Below are 12867 nucleotides of genomic sequence, written 5' to 3'. Positions count from 1 at the left end.
CACGAGCGTGTGCATGAGCATACGAGCCGGGGCGGCTGCACGACTTGAAAACACGGTGGGAGAAAGAAACAAAATGGTAGGATTGAAAAAAATAATAATAAAAAAAATAGAAAAAGGGGTGCAACACGAGGACTTCCCAAGTGGTCACCCAACTTAGTACTACTCTCGCCCAAGCACGCTTAACTGCGGAGTTCTGATGGGATCCGGTGCATTAGTGCTGGTTTGATCGCACCCATCACAGAATGCGCAGAAAATGCATATAAGCCATGTCGGCCAGAATCTCCCACGCATGCTCGACCGGTCGGAACGGCCACCGGGACCCGCACGAGCGTGTGCATGAGCATACGAGCCGGGGCGGCTGCACGACTTGAAAACACGGTGGGAGAAAGAAACAAAATGGTAGGATTGAAAAAAATAATAATAAAAAAAATAGAAAAAGGGGTGCAACACGAGGACTTCCCAAGTGGTCACCCAACTTAGTACTACTCTCGCCCAAGCACGCTTAACTGCGGAGTTCTGATGGGATCCGGTGCATTAGTGCTGGTATGATCGCACCCATCACGGGATGCGCAGAAAATGCATATAAGCCATGTCGGCCAGAATCTCCCACGCATGCTCGACCGGTCGGAACGGCCACCGGGACCCGCACGAGCGTGTGCATGAGCATACGAGCCGGGGCGGCTGCACGACTTGAAAACACGGTGGGAGAAAGAAACAAAATGGTAGGATTGAAAAAAATAATAATAAAAAAAATAGAAAAAGGGGTGCAACACGAGGACTTCCCAAGTGGTCACCCAACTTAGTACTACTCTCGCCCAAGCATGCTTAACTGCGGAGTTCTGATGGGATCCGGTGCATTAGTGCTGGTATGATCGCACCCATCACGGAATGCGCAGAAAATGCATATAAGCCATGTCGGTTAGAATCTCCCACGCATGCTCGACCGGTCGGAACGGCCACCGGGACCCGCACGAGCGTGTGCATGAGCATACGAGCCGGGGCGGCTGCACGACTTGAAAACACGGTGGGAGAAAGAAACAAAATGGTAGGATTGAAAAAAATAATAATAAAAAAAAATAGAAAAAGGGGTGCAACACGAGGACTTCCCAAGTGGTCACCCAACTTAGTACTACTCTCGCCCAAGCACGCTTAACTGCGGAGTTCTGATGGGATCCGGTGCATTAGTGCTGGTATGATCGCACCCATCACAGAATGCGCAGAAAATGCATATAAGCCATGTCGGCCAGAATCTCCCACGCATGCTCGACCGGTCGGAACGGCCACCGGGACCCGCACGAGCGTGTGCATGAGCATACGAGCCGGGGCGGCTGCACGACTTGAAAACACGGTGGGAGAAAGAAACAAAATGGTAGGATTGAAAAAAATAATAATAAAAAAAATAGAAAAAGGGGTGCAACACGAAGACTTCCCAAGTGGTCACCCAACTTAGTACTACTCTCGCCCAAGCACGCTTAACTGCGGAGTTCTGATGGGATCCGGTGCATTAGTGCTGGTATGATCGCACCCATCACGGAATGCGCAGAAAATGCATATAAGCCATGTCGGCCAGAATCTCCCACGCATGCTCGACCGGTCGGAACGGCCACCGGGACCCGCACGAGCGTGTGCATGAGCATACGAGCCGGGGCGGCTGCACGACTTGAAAACACGGTGGGAGAAAGAAACAAAATGGTAGGATTGAAAAAAATAATAATAAAAAAAATAGAAAAAGGGGTGCAACACGAGGACTTCCCAAGTGGTCACCCAACTTAGTACTACTCTCGCCCAAGCACGCTTAACTGCGGAGTTCTGATGGGATCCGGTGCATTAGTGCTGGTTTGATCGCACCCATCACGGAATGCGCAGAAAATGCATATAAGCCATGTCGGCCAGAATCTCCCACGCATGCTCGACCGGTCGGAACGGCCACCGGGACCCGCACGAGCGTGTGCATGAGCATACGAGCCGGGGCGGCTGCACGACTTGAAAACACGGTGGGAGAACGAAACAAAATGGTAGGATTGAAAAAAATAATAATAAAAAAAATAGAAAAAGGGGTGCAACACGAGGACTTCCCAAGTGGTCACCCAACTTAGTACTACTCTCGCCCAAGCACGCTTAACTGCGGAGTTCTGATGGGATCCGGTGCATTAGTGCTGGTATGATCGCACCCATCACGGAATGCGCAGAAAATGCATATAAGCCATGTCGGCCAGAATCTCCCACGCATGCTCGACCGGTCGGAACGGCCACCGGGACCCGCACGAGCGTGTGCATGAGCATACGAGCCGGGGCGGCTGCACGACTTGAAAACACGGTGGGAGAAAGAAACAAAATGGTAGGATTGAAAAAAATAATAATAAAAAAAATAGAAAAAGGGGTGCAACACGAGGACTTCCCAAGTGGTCACCCAACTTAGTACTACTCTCGCCCAAGCATGCTTAACTGCGGAGTTCTGATTGGATCCGGTGCATTAGTGCTGGTATGATCGCACCCATCACGGAATGCGCAGAAAATGCATATAAGCCATGTCGGGCAGAATCTCCCACGCATGCTCGACCGGTCGGAACGGCCACCGGGACCCGCACGAGCGTGTGCATGAGCATACGAGCCGGGGCGGCTGCACGACTTGAAAACACGGTGGGAGAAAGAAACAAAATGGTAGGATTGAAAAAAATAATAATAAAAAAAATAGAAAAAGGGGTGCAACACGAGGACTTCCCAAGTGGTCACCCAACTTAGTACTACTCTCGCCCAAGCACGCTTAACTGCGGAGTTCTGATGGGATCCGGTGCATTAGTGCTGGTATGATCGCACCCATCACGGAATGCGCAGAAAATGCATATAAGCCATGTCGGCCAGAATCTCCCACGCATGCTCGACCGGTCGGAACGGCCACCGGGACCCGCACGAGCGTGTGCATGAGCATACGACCCGGGGCGGCTGCACGACTTGAAAACACGGTGGGAGAAAGAAACAAAATGGTAGGATTGAAAAAAATAATAATAAAAAAAATAGAAAAAGGGGTGCAACACGAGGACTTCCCAAGTGGTCACCCAACTTAGTACTACTCTCGCCCAAGCACGCTTAACTGCGGAGTTCTGATGGGATCCGGTGCATTAGTGCTGGTATGATCGCACCCATCACGGAATGCGCAGAAAATGCATATAAGCCATGTCGGCCAGAATCTCCCACGCATGCTCGACCGGTCGGAACGGCCACCGGGACCCGCACGAGCGTGTGCATGAGCATACGAGCCGGGGCGGCTGCACGACTTGAAAACACGGTGGGAGAAAGAAACAAAATGGTAGGATTGAAAAAAATAATAATAAAAAAAATAGAAAAAGGGGTGCAACACGAGGACTTCCCAAGTGGTCACCCAACTTAGTACTACTCTCGCCCAAGCACGCTTAACTGCGGAGTTCTGATGGGATCCGGTGCATTAGTGCTGGTATGATCGCACCCATCACGAAATGCGCAGAAAATGCATATAAGCCATGTCGGCCAGAATCTCCCACGCATGCTCGACCGGTCGGAACGGCCACCGGGACCCGCACGAGCGTGTGCATGAGCATACGAGCCGGGGCGGCTGCACGACTTGAAAACACGGTGGGAGAAAGAAACAAAATGGTAGGATTGAAAAAAATAATAATAAAAAAAATAGAAAAAGGGGTGCAACACGAGGACTTCCCAAGTGGTCACCCAACTTAGTACTACTCTCGCCCAAGCACGCTTAACTGCGGAGTTCTGATGGGATCCGGTGCATTAGTGCTGGTATGATCGCACCCATCACGGAATGCGCAGAAAATGCATATAAGCCATGTCGGCCAGAATCTCCCACGCATGCTCGACCGGTCGGAACGGCCACCGGGACCCGCACGAGCGTGTGCATGAGCATACGAGCCGGGGCGGCTGCACGACTTGAAAACACGGTGGGAGAAAGAAACAAAATGGTAGGATTGAAAAAAATAATAATAAAAAAAATAGAAAAAGGGGTGCAACACGAGGACTTCCCAAGTGGTCACCCAACTTAGTACTACTCTCGCCCAAGCACGCTTAACTGCGGAGTTCTGATGGGATCCGGTGCATTAGTGCTGGTATGATCGCACCCATCACGGGATGCGCAGAAAATGCATATAAGCCATGTCGGCCAGAATCTCCCACGCATGCTCGACCGGTCGGAACGGCCACCGGGACCCGCACGAGCGTGTGCATGAGCATACGAGCCGGGGCGGCTGCACGACTTGAAAACACGGTGGGAGAAAGAAACAAAATGGTAGGATTGAAAAAAATAATTATAAAAAAAATAGAAAAAGGGGTGCAACACGAGGACTTCCCAAGTGGTCACCCAACTTAGTACTACTCTCGCCCAAGCACGCTTAACTGCGGAGTTCTGATGGGATCCGGTGCATTAGTGCTGGTATGATCGCACCCATCACGGAATGCGCAGAAAATGCATATAAGCCATGTCGGCCAGAATCTCCCACGCATGCTCGACCGGTCGGAACGGCCACCGGGACCCGCACGAGCGTGTGCATGAGCATACGAGCCGGGGCGGCTGCACGACTTGAAAACACGGTGGGAGAAAGAAACAAAATGGTAGGATTGAAAAAAATAATAATAAAAAAAATAGAAAAAGGGGTGCAACACGAGGACTTCCCAAGTGGTCACCCAACTTAGTACTACTCTCGCCCAAGCATGCTTAACTGCGGAGTTCTGATTGGATCCGGTGCATTAGTGCTGGTATGATCGCACCCATCACGGAATGCGCAGAAAATGCATATAAGCCATGTCGGCCAGAATCTCCCACACATGCTCGACCGGTCGGAACGGCCACCGGGACCCGCACGAGCGTGTGCATGAGCATACGAGCCGGGGCGGCTGCACGACTTGAAAACACGGTGGGAGAAAGAAACAAAATGGTAGGATTGAAAAAAATAATAATAAAAAAAATAGAAAAAGGGGTGCAACACGAGGACTTCCCAAGTGGTCACCCAACTTAGTACTACTCTCGCCCAAGCACGCTTAACTGCGGAGTTCTGATGGGATCCGGTGCATTAGTGCTGGTATGATCGCACCCATCACGGAATGCGCAGAAAATGCATATAAGCCATGTCGGCCAGAATCTCCCACGCATGCTCGACCGGTCGGAACGGCCACCGGGACCCGCACGAGCGTGTGCATGAGCATACGAGCCGGGGCGGCTGCACGACTTGAAAACACGGTGGGAGAAAGAAACAAAATGGTAGGATTGAAAAAAATAATAATAAAAAAAATAGAAAAAGGGGTGCAACACGAGGACTTCCCAAGTGGTCACCCAACTTAGTACTACTCTCGCCCAAGCACGCTTAACTGCGGAGTTCTGATGGGATCCGGTGCATTAGTGCTGGTATGATCGCACCCATCACGGAATGCGCAGAAAATGCATATAAGCCATGTCGGCCAGAATCTCCCACGCATGCTCGACCGGTCGGAACGGCCACCGGGACCCGCACGAGCGTGTGCATGAGCATACGAGCCGGGGCGGCTGCACGACTTGAAAACACGGTGGGAGAAAGAAACAAAATGGTAGGATTGAAAAAAATAATAATAAAAAAAATAGAAAAAGGGGTGCAACACGAGGACTTCCCAAGTGGTCACCCAACTTAGTACTACTCTCGCCCAAGCACGCTTAACTGCGGAGTTCTGATGGGATCCGGTGCATTAGTGCTGGTATGATCGCACCCATCACGAAATGCGCAGAAAATGCATATAAGCCATGTCGGCCAGAATCTCCCACGCATGCTCGACCGGTCGGAACGGCCACCGGGACCCGCACGAGCGTGTGCATGAGCATACGAGCCGGGGCGGCTGCACGACTTGAAAACACGGTGGGAGAAAGAAACAAAATGGTAGGATTGAAAAAAATAATAATAAAAAAAATAGAAAAAGGGGTGCAACACGAGGACTTCCCAAGTGGTCACCCAACTTAGTACTACTCTCGCCCAAGCACGCTTAACTGCGGAGTTCTGATGGGATCCGGTGCATTAGTGCTGGTATGATCGCACCCATCACGGAATGCGCAGAAAATGCATATAAGCCATGTCGGCCAGAATCTCCCACGCATGCTCGACCAGTCGGAACGGCCACCGGGACCCGCACGAGCGTGTGCATGAGCATACGAGCCGGGGCGGCTGCACGACTTGAAAACACGGTGGGAGAAAGAAACAAAATGGTAGGATTGAAAAAAATAATAATAAAAAAAATAGAAAAAGGGGTGCAACACGAGGACTTCCCAAGTGGTCACCCAACTTAGTACTACTCTCGCCCAAGCACGCTCAACTGCGGAGTTCTGGTGGGATCCGGTGCATTAGTGCTGGTATGATCGCACCCATCATGGAATGCGCAGAAAATGCATATAAGCCATGTCGGCCAGAATCTCCCACGCATGCTCGACCGGTCGGAACGGCCACCGGGACCCGCACGAGCGTGTGCATGAGCATACGAGCCGGGGCGGCTGCACGACTTGAAAACACGGTGGGAGAAAGAAACAAAATGGTAGGATTGAAAAAAATAATAATAAAAAAAATAGAAAAAGGGGTGCAACACGAGGACTTCCCAAGTGGTCACCCGACTTAGTACTACTCTCGCCCAAGCACGCTTAACTGCAGAGTTCTGATGGGATCCGGTGCATTAGTGCTGGTATGATCGCACCCATCACGGAATGCGCAGAAAATGCATATAAGCCATGTCGGCCAGAATCTCCCACGCATGCTCGACCGGTCGGAACGGCCACCGGGACCCGCACGAGCGTGTGCATGAGCATACGAGCCGGGGCGGCTGCACGACTTGAAAACACGGTGGGAGAAAGAAACAAAATGGTAGGATTGAAAATAATAATAATAAAAAAAATAGAAAAAGGGGTGCAACACGAGGACTTCCCAAGTGGTCACCCAACTTAGTCCTACTCTCGCCCAAGCACGCTTAACTGCGGAGTTCTGATGGGATCCGGTGCATTAGTGCTGGTATGATCGCACCCATCACGGAATGCGCAGAAAATGCATATAAGCCATGTCGGCCAGAATCTCCCACGCATGCTCGACCGGTCGGAACGGCCACCGGGACCCGCACGAGCGTGTGCATGAGCATACGAGCCGGGGCGGCTGCACGACTTGAAAACACGGTGGGAGAAAGAAACAAAATGGTAGGATTGAAAAAAATAATAATAAAAAAAATAGAAAAAGGGGTGCAACACGAGGACTTCCCAAGTGGTCACCCAACTTAGTACTACTCTCGCCCAAGCACGCTTAACTGCGGAGTTCTGATGGGATCCGGTGCATTAGTGCTGGTATGATCGCACCCATCATGGAATGCGCAGAAAATGCATATAAGCCATGTCGGCCAGAATCTCCCACGCATGCTCGACCGGTCGGAACGGCCACCGGGACCCGCACGAGCGTGTGCATGAGCATACGAGCCGGGGCGGCTGCACGACTTGAAAACACGGTGGGAGAAAGAAACAAAATGGTAGGATTGAAAAAAATAATAATAAAAAAAATAGAAAAAGGGGTGCAACACGAGGACTTCCCAAGTGGTCACCCAACTTAGTACTACTCTCGCCCAAGCACGCTTAACTGCGGAGTTCTGATGGGATCCGGTGCATTAGTGCTGGTATGATCGCACCCATCACGGAATGCGCAGAAAATGCATATAAGCCATGTCGGCCAGAATCTCCCACGCATGCTCGACCGGTCGGAACGGCCACCGGGACCCGCACGAGCGTGTGCATGAGCATACGAGCCGGGGCGGCTGCACGACTTGAAAACACGGTGGGAGAAAGAAACAAAATGGTAGGATTGAAAAAAATAATAATAAAAAAATTAGAAAAAGGGGTGCAACACGAGGACTTCCCAAGTGGTCACCCAACTTAGTACTACTCTCGCCCAAGCACGCTTAACTGCGGAGTTCTGATGGGATCCGGTGCATTAGTGCTGGTATGATCGCACCCATCACGGAATGCGCAGAAAATGCATATAAGCCATGTCGGCCAGAATCTCCCACGCATGCTCGACCGGTCGGAACGGCCACCGGGACCCGCACGAGCGTGTGCATGAGCATACGAGCCGGGGCGGCTGCACGACTTGAAAACACGGTGGGAGAAAGAAACAAAATGGTAGGATTGAAAAAAATAATAATAAAAAAAATAGAAAAAGGGGTGCAACACGAGGACTTCCCAAGTGGTCACCCAACTTAGTACTACTCTCGCCCAAGCACGCTTAACTGCGGAGTTCTGATGGGATCCGGTGCATTAGTGCTGGTATGATCGCACCCATCACGGAATGCGCAGAAAATGCATATAAGCCATGTCGGCCAGAATCTCCCACGCATGCTCGACCGGTCGGAACGGCCACCGGGACCCGCACGAGCGTGTGCATGAGCATACGAGCCGGGGCGGCTGCACGACTTGAAAACACGGTGGGAAGGGGTGCAACACGAGGACTTCCCAAGTGGTCACCCAACTTAGTACTACTCTCGCCCAAGCACGCTTAACTGCGGAGTTCTGATGGGATCCGGTGCATTAGTGCTGGTATGATCGCACCCATCATGGAATGCGCAGAAAATGCATATAAGCCATGTCGGCCAGAATCTCCCACGCATGCTCGACCGGTCGGAACGGCCACCGGGACCCGCACGAGCGTGTGCATGAGCATACGAGCCGGGGCGGCTGCACGACTTGAAAACACGGTGGGAGAAAGAAACAAAATGGTAGGATTGAAAAAAATAATAATAAAAAAAATAGAAAAAGGGGTGCAACACGAGGACTTCCCAAGTGGTCACCCAACTTAGTACTACTCTCGCCCAAGCACGCTTAACTGCAGAGTTCTGATGGGATCCGGTGCATTAGTGCTGGTATGATCGCACCCATCACGGAATGCGCAGAAAATGCATATAAGCCATGTCGGCCAGAATCTCCCACGCATGCTCGACCGGTCGGAACGGCCACCGGGACCCGCACGAGCGTGTGCATGAGCATACGAGCCGGGGCGGCTGCACGACTTGAAAACACCGTGGGAGAAAGAAACAAAATGGTAGGATTGAAAATAATAATAATAAAAAAAATAGAAAAAGGGGTGCAACACGAGGACTTCCCAAGTGGTCACCCAACTTAGTACTACTCTCGCCCAAGCACGCTTAACTGCGGAGTTCTGATGGGATCCGGTGCATTAGTGCTGGTATGATCGCACCCATCACGGAATGCGTAGAAAATGCATATAAGCCATGTCGGCCAGAATCTCCCACGCATGCTCGACCGGTCGGAACGGCCACCGGGACCCGCACGAGCGTGTGCATGAGCATACGAGCCGGGGCGGCTGCACGACTTGAAAACACGGTGGGAGAAAGAAACAAAATGGTAGGATTGAAAAAAATAATAATAAAAAAAATAGAAAAAGGGGTGCAACACGAGGACTTCCCAAGTGGTCACCCAACTTAGTACTACTCTCGCCCAAGCACGCTTAACTGCAGAGTTCTGATGGGATCCGGTGCATTAGTGCTGGTATGATCGCACCCATCACGGAATGCGCAGAAAATGCATATAAGCCATGTCGGCCAGAATCTCCCACGCATGCTCGACCGGTCGGAACAGCCACCGGGACCCGCACGAGCGTGTGCATGAGCATACGAGCCGGGGCGGCTGCACGACTTGAAAACACGGTGGGAGAAAGAAACAAAATGGTAGGATTGAAAATAATAATAATAAAAAAAATAGAAAAAGGGGTGCAACACGAGGACTTCCCAAGTGGTCACCCAACTTAGTACTACTCTCGCCCAAGCACGCTTAACTGCGGAGTTCTGATGGGATCCGGTGCATTAGTGCTGGTATGATCGCACCCATCACGGAATGCGTAGAAAATGCATATAAGCCATGTCGGCCAGAATCTCCCACGCATGCTCGACCGGTCGGAACGGCCACCGGGACCCGCACGAGCGTGTGCATGAGCATACGAGCCGGGGCGGCTGCACGACTTGAAAACACGGTGGGAGAAAGAAACAAAATGGTAGGATTGAAAAAAATAATAATAAAAAAAATAGAAAAAGGGGTGCAACACGAGGACTTCCCAAGTGGTCACCCAACTTAGTACTACTCTCGCCCAAGCACGCTTAACTGCGGAGTTCTGATGGGATCCGGTGCATTAGTGCTGGTATGATCGCACCCATCACGGAATGCGCAGAAAATGCATATAAGCCATGTCGGCCAGAATCTCCCACGCATGCTCGACCGGTCGGAACGGCCACCGGGACCCGCACGAGCGTGTGCATGAGCATACGAGCCGGGGCGGCTGCACGACTTGAAAACACGGTGGGAGAAAGAAACAAAATGGTAGGATTGAAAAAAATAATAATAAAAAAAATAGAAAAAGGGGTGCAACACGAGGACTTCCCAAGTGGTCACCCAACTTAGTACTACTCTCGCCCAAGCACGCTTAACTGCGGAGTTCTGATGGGATCCGGTGCATTAGTGCTGGTATGATCGCACCCATCACGGAATGCGCAGAAAATGCATATAAGCCATGTCGGCCAGAATCTCCCACGCATGCTCGACCGGTCGGAACGGCCACCGGGACCCGCACGAGCGTGTGCATGAGCATACGACCCGGGGCGGCTGCACGACTTGAAAACACGGTGGGAGAAAGAAACAAAATGGTAGGATTGAAAAAAATAATAATAAAAAAAATAGAAAAAGGGGTGCAACACGAGGACTTCCCAAGTGGTCACCCAACTTAGTACTACTCTCGCCCAAGCACGCTTAACTGCGGAGTTCTGATGGGATCCGGTGCATTAGTGCTGGTATGATCGCACCCATCACGGAATGCGCAGAAAATGCATATAAGTTATGTCGGCCAGAATCTCCCACGCATGCTCGACCGGTCGGAACGGCCACCGGGACCCGCACGAGCGTGTGCATGAGCATACGAGCCGGGGCGGCTGCACGACTTGAAAACACGGTGGGAGAAAGAAACAAAATGGTAGGATTGAAAAAAATAATAATAAAAAAAATAGAAAAAGGGGTGCAACACGAGGACTTCCCAAGTGGTCACCCAACTTAGTACTACTCTCGCCCAAGCACGCTTAACTGCGGAGTTCTGATGGGATCCGGTGCATTAGTGCTGGTATGATCGCACCCATCACGGAATGCGCAGAAAATGCATATAAGCCATGTCGGCCAGAATCTCCCACGCATGCTCGACCGGTCGGAACGGCCACCGGGACCCGCACGAGCGTGTGCATGAGCATACGAGCCGGGGCGGCTGCACGACTTGAAAACACGGTGGGAGAAAGAAACAAAATGGTAGGATTGAAAAAAATAATAATAAAAAAAATAGAAAAAGGGGTGCAACACGAGGACTTCCCAAGTGGTCACACCCAACTTAGTACAACTCTCGCCCAAGCACGCTTAACTGCGGAGTTCTGATGGGATCCGGTGCATTAGTGCTGGTATGATCGCACCCATCACGGAATGCGCAGAAAATGCATATAAGCCATGTCGGCCAGAATCTCCCACGCATGCTCGACCGGTCGGAACGGCCACCGGGACCCGCACGAGCGTGTGCATGAGCATACGAGCCGGGGCGGCTGCACGACTTGAAAACACGGTGGGAGAAAGAAACAAAATGGTAGGATTGAAAAAAATAATAATAAAAAAAATAGAAAAAGGGGTGCAACACGAGGACTTCCCAAGTGGTCACACCCAACTTAGTACTACTCTCGCCCAAGCACGCTTAACTGCGGAGTTCTGATGGGATCCGGTGCATTAGTGCTGGTATGATCGCACCCATCACGGAATGCGCAGAAAATGCATATAAGCCATGTCGGCCAGAATCTCCCACGCATGCTCGACCGGTCGGAACGGCCACCGGGACCCGCACGAGCGTGTGCATGAGCATACGAGCCGGGGCGGCTGCACGACTTGAAAACACGGTGGGAGAAAGAAACAAAATGGTAGGATTGAAAAAAATAATAATAAAAAAAATAGAAAAAGGGGTGCAACACGAGGACTTCCCAAGTGGTCACCCAACCTAGTACTACTCTCGCCCAAGCACGCTTAACTGCGGAGTTCTGATGGGATCCGGTGCATTAGTGCTGGAATGATCGCACCCATCACGGAATGCGCAGAAAATGCATATAAGCCATGTCAGCCAGAATCTCCCACGCATGCTCGACCGGTCGGAACGGCCACCGGGACCCGCACGAGCGTGTGCATGAGCATACGAGCCGGGGCGGCTGCACGACTTGAAAACACGGTGGGAGAAAGAAACAAAATGGTAGGATTGAAAAAAATAATAATAAAAAAAATAGAAAAAGGGGTGCAACACGAGGACTTCCCAAGTGGTCACCCAACTTAGTACTACTCTCGCCCAAGCACGCTTAACTGCGGAGTTCTGATGGGATCCGGTGCATTAGTGCTGGTATGATCGCACCCATCACGGAATGCGCAGAAAATGCATATAAGCCATGTCGGCCAGAATCTCCCACGCATGCTCGACCGGTCGGAACGGCCACCGGGACCCGCACGAGCGTGTGCATGAGCATACGACCCGGGGCGGCTGCACGACTTGAAAACACGGTGGGAGAAAGAAACAAAATGGTAGGATTGAAAAAAATAATAATAAAAAAAATAGAAAAAGGGGTGCAACACGAGGACTTCCCAAGTGGTCACCCAACTTAGTACTACTCTCGCCCAAGCACGCTTAACTGCGGAGTTCTGATGGGATCCGGTGCATTAGTGCTGGTATGATCGCACCCATCACGGAATGCGCAGAAAATGCATATAAGCCATGTCGGCCAGAATCTCCCACGCATGCTCGACCGGTCGGAACGGCCACCGGG

At 51.4% G+C, this 12867-nt stretch overlaps 40 non-coding genes across 40 annotated transcripts; all 40 read right to left on the bottom strand.

Moving 5' to 3' along the window:
• Nucleotides 1-115: 115 nt before the first annotated feature.
• On the bottom strand, nt 116-234 carry LOC127144625 (5S ribosomal RNA). The gene has a single exon (XR_007816413.1). It is a non-coding gene; the product is annotated as a 5S ribosomal RNA (ribosomal RNA).
• A 204-nt stretch (nt 235-438) lies between these two features.
• Nucleotides 439-557, bottom strand: LOC127145078 (5S ribosomal RNA). Its single transcript, XR_007816857.1, has one exon. It is a non-coding gene; the product is annotated as a 5S ribosomal RNA (ribosomal RNA).
• Nucleotides 558-761: 204 nt separating this feature from the next.
• LOC127144751 (5S ribosomal RNA) lies at nt 762-880 on the bottom strand. The gene has a single exon (XR_007816539.1). It is a non-coding gene; the product is annotated as a 5S ribosomal RNA (ribosomal RNA).
• Nucleotides 881-1085: 205 nt separating this feature from the next.
• On the bottom strand, nt 1086-1204 carry LOC127145077 (5S ribosomal RNA). The gene has a single exon (XR_007816856.1). It is a non-coding gene; the product is annotated as a 5S ribosomal RNA (ribosomal RNA).
• A 204-nt stretch (nt 1205-1408) lies between these two features.
• On the bottom strand, nt 1409-1527 carry LOC127144678 (5S ribosomal RNA). Its single transcript, XR_007816466.1, has one exon. It is a non-coding gene; the product is annotated as a 5S ribosomal RNA (ribosomal RNA).
• A 204-nt stretch (nt 1528-1731) lies between these two features.
• LOC127144624 (5S ribosomal RNA) lies at nt 1732-1850 on the bottom strand. The gene has a single exon (XR_007816412.1). It is a non-coding gene; the product is annotated as a 5S ribosomal RNA (ribosomal RNA).
• Nucleotides 1851-2054: 204 nt separating this feature from the next.
• LOC127145076 (5S ribosomal RNA) lies at nt 2055-2173 on the bottom strand. The gene has a single exon (XR_007816855.1). It is a non-coding gene; the product is annotated as a 5S ribosomal RNA (ribosomal RNA).
• Nucleotides 2174-2377: 204 nt separating this feature from the next.
• Nucleotides 2378-2496, bottom strand: LOC127144972 (5S ribosomal RNA). Its single transcript, XR_007816759.1, has one exon. It is a non-coding gene; the product is annotated as a 5S ribosomal RNA (ribosomal RNA).
• A 204-nt stretch (nt 2497-2700) lies between these two features.
• On the bottom strand, nt 2701-2819 carry LOC127145075 (5S ribosomal RNA). Its single transcript, XR_007816854.1, has one exon. It is a non-coding gene; the product is annotated as a 5S ribosomal RNA (ribosomal RNA).
• Nucleotides 2820-3023: 204 nt separating this feature from the next.
• On the bottom strand, nt 3024-3142 carry LOC127145074 (5S ribosomal RNA). Its single transcript, XR_007816853.1, has one exon. It is a non-coding gene; the product is annotated as a 5S ribosomal RNA (ribosomal RNA).
• A 204-nt stretch (nt 3143-3346) lies between these two features.
• Nucleotides 3347-3465, bottom strand: LOC127145072 (5S ribosomal RNA). Its single transcript, XR_007816851.1, has one exon. It is a non-coding gene; the product is annotated as a 5S ribosomal RNA (ribosomal RNA).
• A 204-nt stretch (nt 3466-3669) lies between these two features.
• Nucleotides 3670-3788, bottom strand: LOC127145071 (5S ribosomal RNA). The gene has a single exon (XR_007816850.1). It is a non-coding gene; the product is annotated as a 5S ribosomal RNA (ribosomal RNA).
• Nucleotides 3789-3992: 204 nt separating this feature from the next.
• On the bottom strand, nt 3993-4111 carry LOC127145070 (5S ribosomal RNA). The gene has a single exon (XR_007816849.1). It is a non-coding gene; the product is annotated as a 5S ribosomal RNA (ribosomal RNA).
• A 204-nt stretch (nt 4112-4315) lies between these two features.
• On the bottom strand, nt 4316-4434 carry LOC127145069 (5S ribosomal RNA). Its single transcript, XR_007816848.1, has one exon. It is a non-coding gene; the product is annotated as a 5S ribosomal RNA (ribosomal RNA).
• A 204-nt stretch (nt 4435-4638) lies between these two features.
• On the bottom strand, nt 4639-4757 carry LOC127144971 (5S ribosomal RNA). Its single transcript, XR_007816758.1, has one exon. It is a non-coding gene; the product is annotated as a 5S ribosomal RNA (ribosomal RNA).
• Nucleotides 4758-4961: 204 nt separating this feature from the next.
• LOC127145068 (5S ribosomal RNA) lies at nt 4962-5080 on the bottom strand. Its single transcript, XR_007816847.1, has one exon. It is a non-coding gene; the product is annotated as a 5S ribosomal RNA (ribosomal RNA).
• A 204-nt stretch (nt 5081-5284) lies between these two features.
• LOC127145067 (5S ribosomal RNA) lies at nt 5285-5403 on the bottom strand. Its single transcript, XR_007816846.1, has one exon. It is a non-coding gene; the product is annotated as a 5S ribosomal RNA (ribosomal RNA).
• Nucleotides 5404-5607: 204 nt separating this feature from the next.
• On the bottom strand, nt 5608-5726 carry LOC127145066 (5S ribosomal RNA). Its single transcript, XR_007816845.1, has one exon. It is a non-coding gene; the product is annotated as a 5S ribosomal RNA (ribosomal RNA).
• A 204-nt stretch (nt 5727-5930) lies between these two features.
• Nucleotides 5931-6049, bottom strand: LOC127145065 (5S ribosomal RNA). The gene has a single exon (XR_007816844.1). It is a non-coding gene; the product is annotated as a 5S ribosomal RNA (ribosomal RNA).
• Nucleotides 6050-6253: 204 nt separating this feature from the next.
• Nucleotides 6254-6372, bottom strand: LOC127144979 (5S ribosomal RNA). Its single transcript, XR_007816766.1, has one exon. It is a non-coding gene; the product is annotated as a 5S ribosomal RNA (ribosomal RNA).
• Nucleotides 6373-6576: 204 nt separating this feature from the next.
• On the bottom strand, nt 6577-6695 carry LOC127144882 (5S ribosomal RNA). The gene has a single exon (XR_007816669.1). It is a non-coding gene; the product is annotated as a 5S ribosomal RNA (ribosomal RNA).
• Nucleotides 6696-6899: 204 nt separating this feature from the next.
• Nucleotides 6900-7018, bottom strand: LOC127144926 (5S ribosomal RNA). The gene has a single exon (XR_007816713.1). It is a non-coding gene; the product is annotated as a 5S ribosomal RNA (ribosomal RNA).
• A 204-nt stretch (nt 7019-7222) lies between these two features.
• Nucleotides 7223-7341, bottom strand: LOC127145064 (5S ribosomal RNA). The gene has a single exon (XR_007816843.1). It is a non-coding gene; the product is annotated as a 5S ribosomal RNA (ribosomal RNA).
• Nucleotides 7342-7545: 204 nt separating this feature from the next.
• LOC127145063 (5S ribosomal RNA) lies at nt 7546-7664 on the bottom strand. Its single transcript, XR_007816842.1, has one exon. It is a non-coding gene; the product is annotated as a 5S ribosomal RNA (ribosomal RNA).
• Nucleotides 7665-7868: 204 nt separating this feature from the next.
• On the bottom strand, nt 7869-7987 carry LOC127145061 (5S ribosomal RNA). Its single transcript, XR_007816840.1, has one exon. It is a non-coding gene; the product is annotated as a 5S ribosomal RNA (ribosomal RNA).
• Nucleotides 7988-8191: 204 nt separating this feature from the next.
• LOC127145060 (5S ribosomal RNA) lies at nt 8192-8310 on the bottom strand. Its single transcript, XR_007816839.1, has one exon. It is a non-coding gene; the product is annotated as a 5S ribosomal RNA (ribosomal RNA).
• A 151-nt stretch (nt 8311-8461) lies between these two features.
• LOC127145059 (5S ribosomal RNA) lies at nt 8462-8580 on the bottom strand. Its single transcript, XR_007816838.1, has one exon. It is a non-coding gene; the product is annotated as a 5S ribosomal RNA (ribosomal RNA).
• A 204-nt stretch (nt 8581-8784) lies between these two features.
• On the bottom strand, nt 8785-8903 carry LOC127144667 (5S ribosomal RNA). Its single transcript, XR_007816455.1, has one exon. It is a non-coding gene; the product is annotated as a 5S ribosomal RNA (ribosomal RNA).
• A 204-nt stretch (nt 8904-9107) lies between these two features.
• On the bottom strand, nt 9108-9226 carry LOC127145058 (5S ribosomal RNA). Its single transcript, XR_007816837.1, has one exon. It is a non-coding gene; the product is annotated as a 5S ribosomal RNA (ribosomal RNA).
• A 204-nt stretch (nt 9227-9430) lies between these two features.
• Nucleotides 9431-9549, bottom strand: LOC127144666 (5S ribosomal RNA). Its single transcript, XR_007816454.1, has one exon. It is a non-coding gene; the product is annotated as a 5S ribosomal RNA (ribosomal RNA).
• A 204-nt stretch (nt 9550-9753) lies between these two features.
• On the bottom strand, nt 9754-9872 carry LOC127145057 (5S ribosomal RNA). Its single transcript, XR_007816836.1, has one exon. It is a non-coding gene; the product is annotated as a 5S ribosomal RNA (ribosomal RNA).
• Nucleotides 9873-10076: 204 nt separating this feature from the next.
• Nucleotides 10077-10195, bottom strand: LOC127145056 (5S ribosomal RNA). Its single transcript, XR_007816835.1, has one exon. It is a non-coding gene; the product is annotated as a 5S ribosomal RNA (ribosomal RNA).
• A 204-nt stretch (nt 10196-10399) lies between these two features.
• On the bottom strand, nt 10400-10518 carry LOC127145055 (5S ribosomal RNA). The gene has a single exon (XR_007816834.1). It is a non-coding gene; the product is annotated as a 5S ribosomal RNA (ribosomal RNA).
• A 204-nt stretch (nt 10519-10722) lies between these two features.
• On the bottom strand, nt 10723-10841 carry LOC127145054 (5S ribosomal RNA). Its single transcript, XR_007816833.1, has one exon. It is a non-coding gene; the product is annotated as a 5S ribosomal RNA (ribosomal RNA).
• Nucleotides 10842-11045: 204 nt separating this feature from the next.
• Nucleotides 11046-11164, bottom strand: LOC127145053 (5S ribosomal RNA). Its single transcript, XR_007816832.1, has one exon. It is a non-coding gene; the product is annotated as a 5S ribosomal RNA (ribosomal RNA).
• A 204-nt stretch (nt 11165-11368) lies between these two features.
• On the bottom strand, nt 11369-11489 carry LOC127144999 (5S ribosomal RNA). The gene has a single exon (XR_007816785.1). It is a non-coding gene; the product is annotated as a 5S ribosomal RNA (ribosomal RNA).
• A 204-nt stretch (nt 11490-11693) lies between these two features.
• Nucleotides 11694-11814, bottom strand: LOC127144962 (5S ribosomal RNA). Its single transcript, XR_007816749.1, has one exon. It is a non-coding gene; the product is annotated as a 5S ribosomal RNA (ribosomal RNA).
• A 204-nt stretch (nt 11815-12018) lies between these two features.
• Nucleotides 12019-12137, bottom strand: LOC127144531 (5S ribosomal RNA). The gene has a single exon (XR_007816319.1). It is a non-coding gene; the product is annotated as a 5S ribosomal RNA (ribosomal RNA).
• Nucleotides 12138-12341: 204 nt separating this feature from the next.
• On the bottom strand, nt 12342-12460 carry LOC127145052 (5S ribosomal RNA). Its single transcript, XR_007816831.1, has one exon. It is a non-coding gene; the product is annotated as a 5S ribosomal RNA (ribosomal RNA).
• A 204-nt stretch (nt 12461-12664) lies between these two features.
• On the bottom strand, nt 12665-12783 carry LOC127145050 (5S ribosomal RNA). Its single transcript, XR_007816829.1, has one exon. It is a non-coding gene; the product is annotated as a 5S ribosomal RNA (ribosomal RNA).
• Nucleotides 12784-12867: the final 84 nt, after the last annotated feature.

Source organism: Cucumis melo, chromosome 12 (genome assembly GCF_025177605.1).
Source record: "Cucumis melo cultivar AY chromosome 12, USDA_Cmelo_AY_1.0, whole genome shotgun sequence".
Taxonomy (NCBI): domain Eukaryota; kingdom Viridiplantae; phylum Streptophyta; class Magnoliopsida; order Cucurbitales; family Cucurbitaceae; genus Cucumis; species Cucumis melo.
Note: the sequence above shows the minus strand (reverse complement) of the source record. Positions and strands in the feature narration are given on the sequence as shown.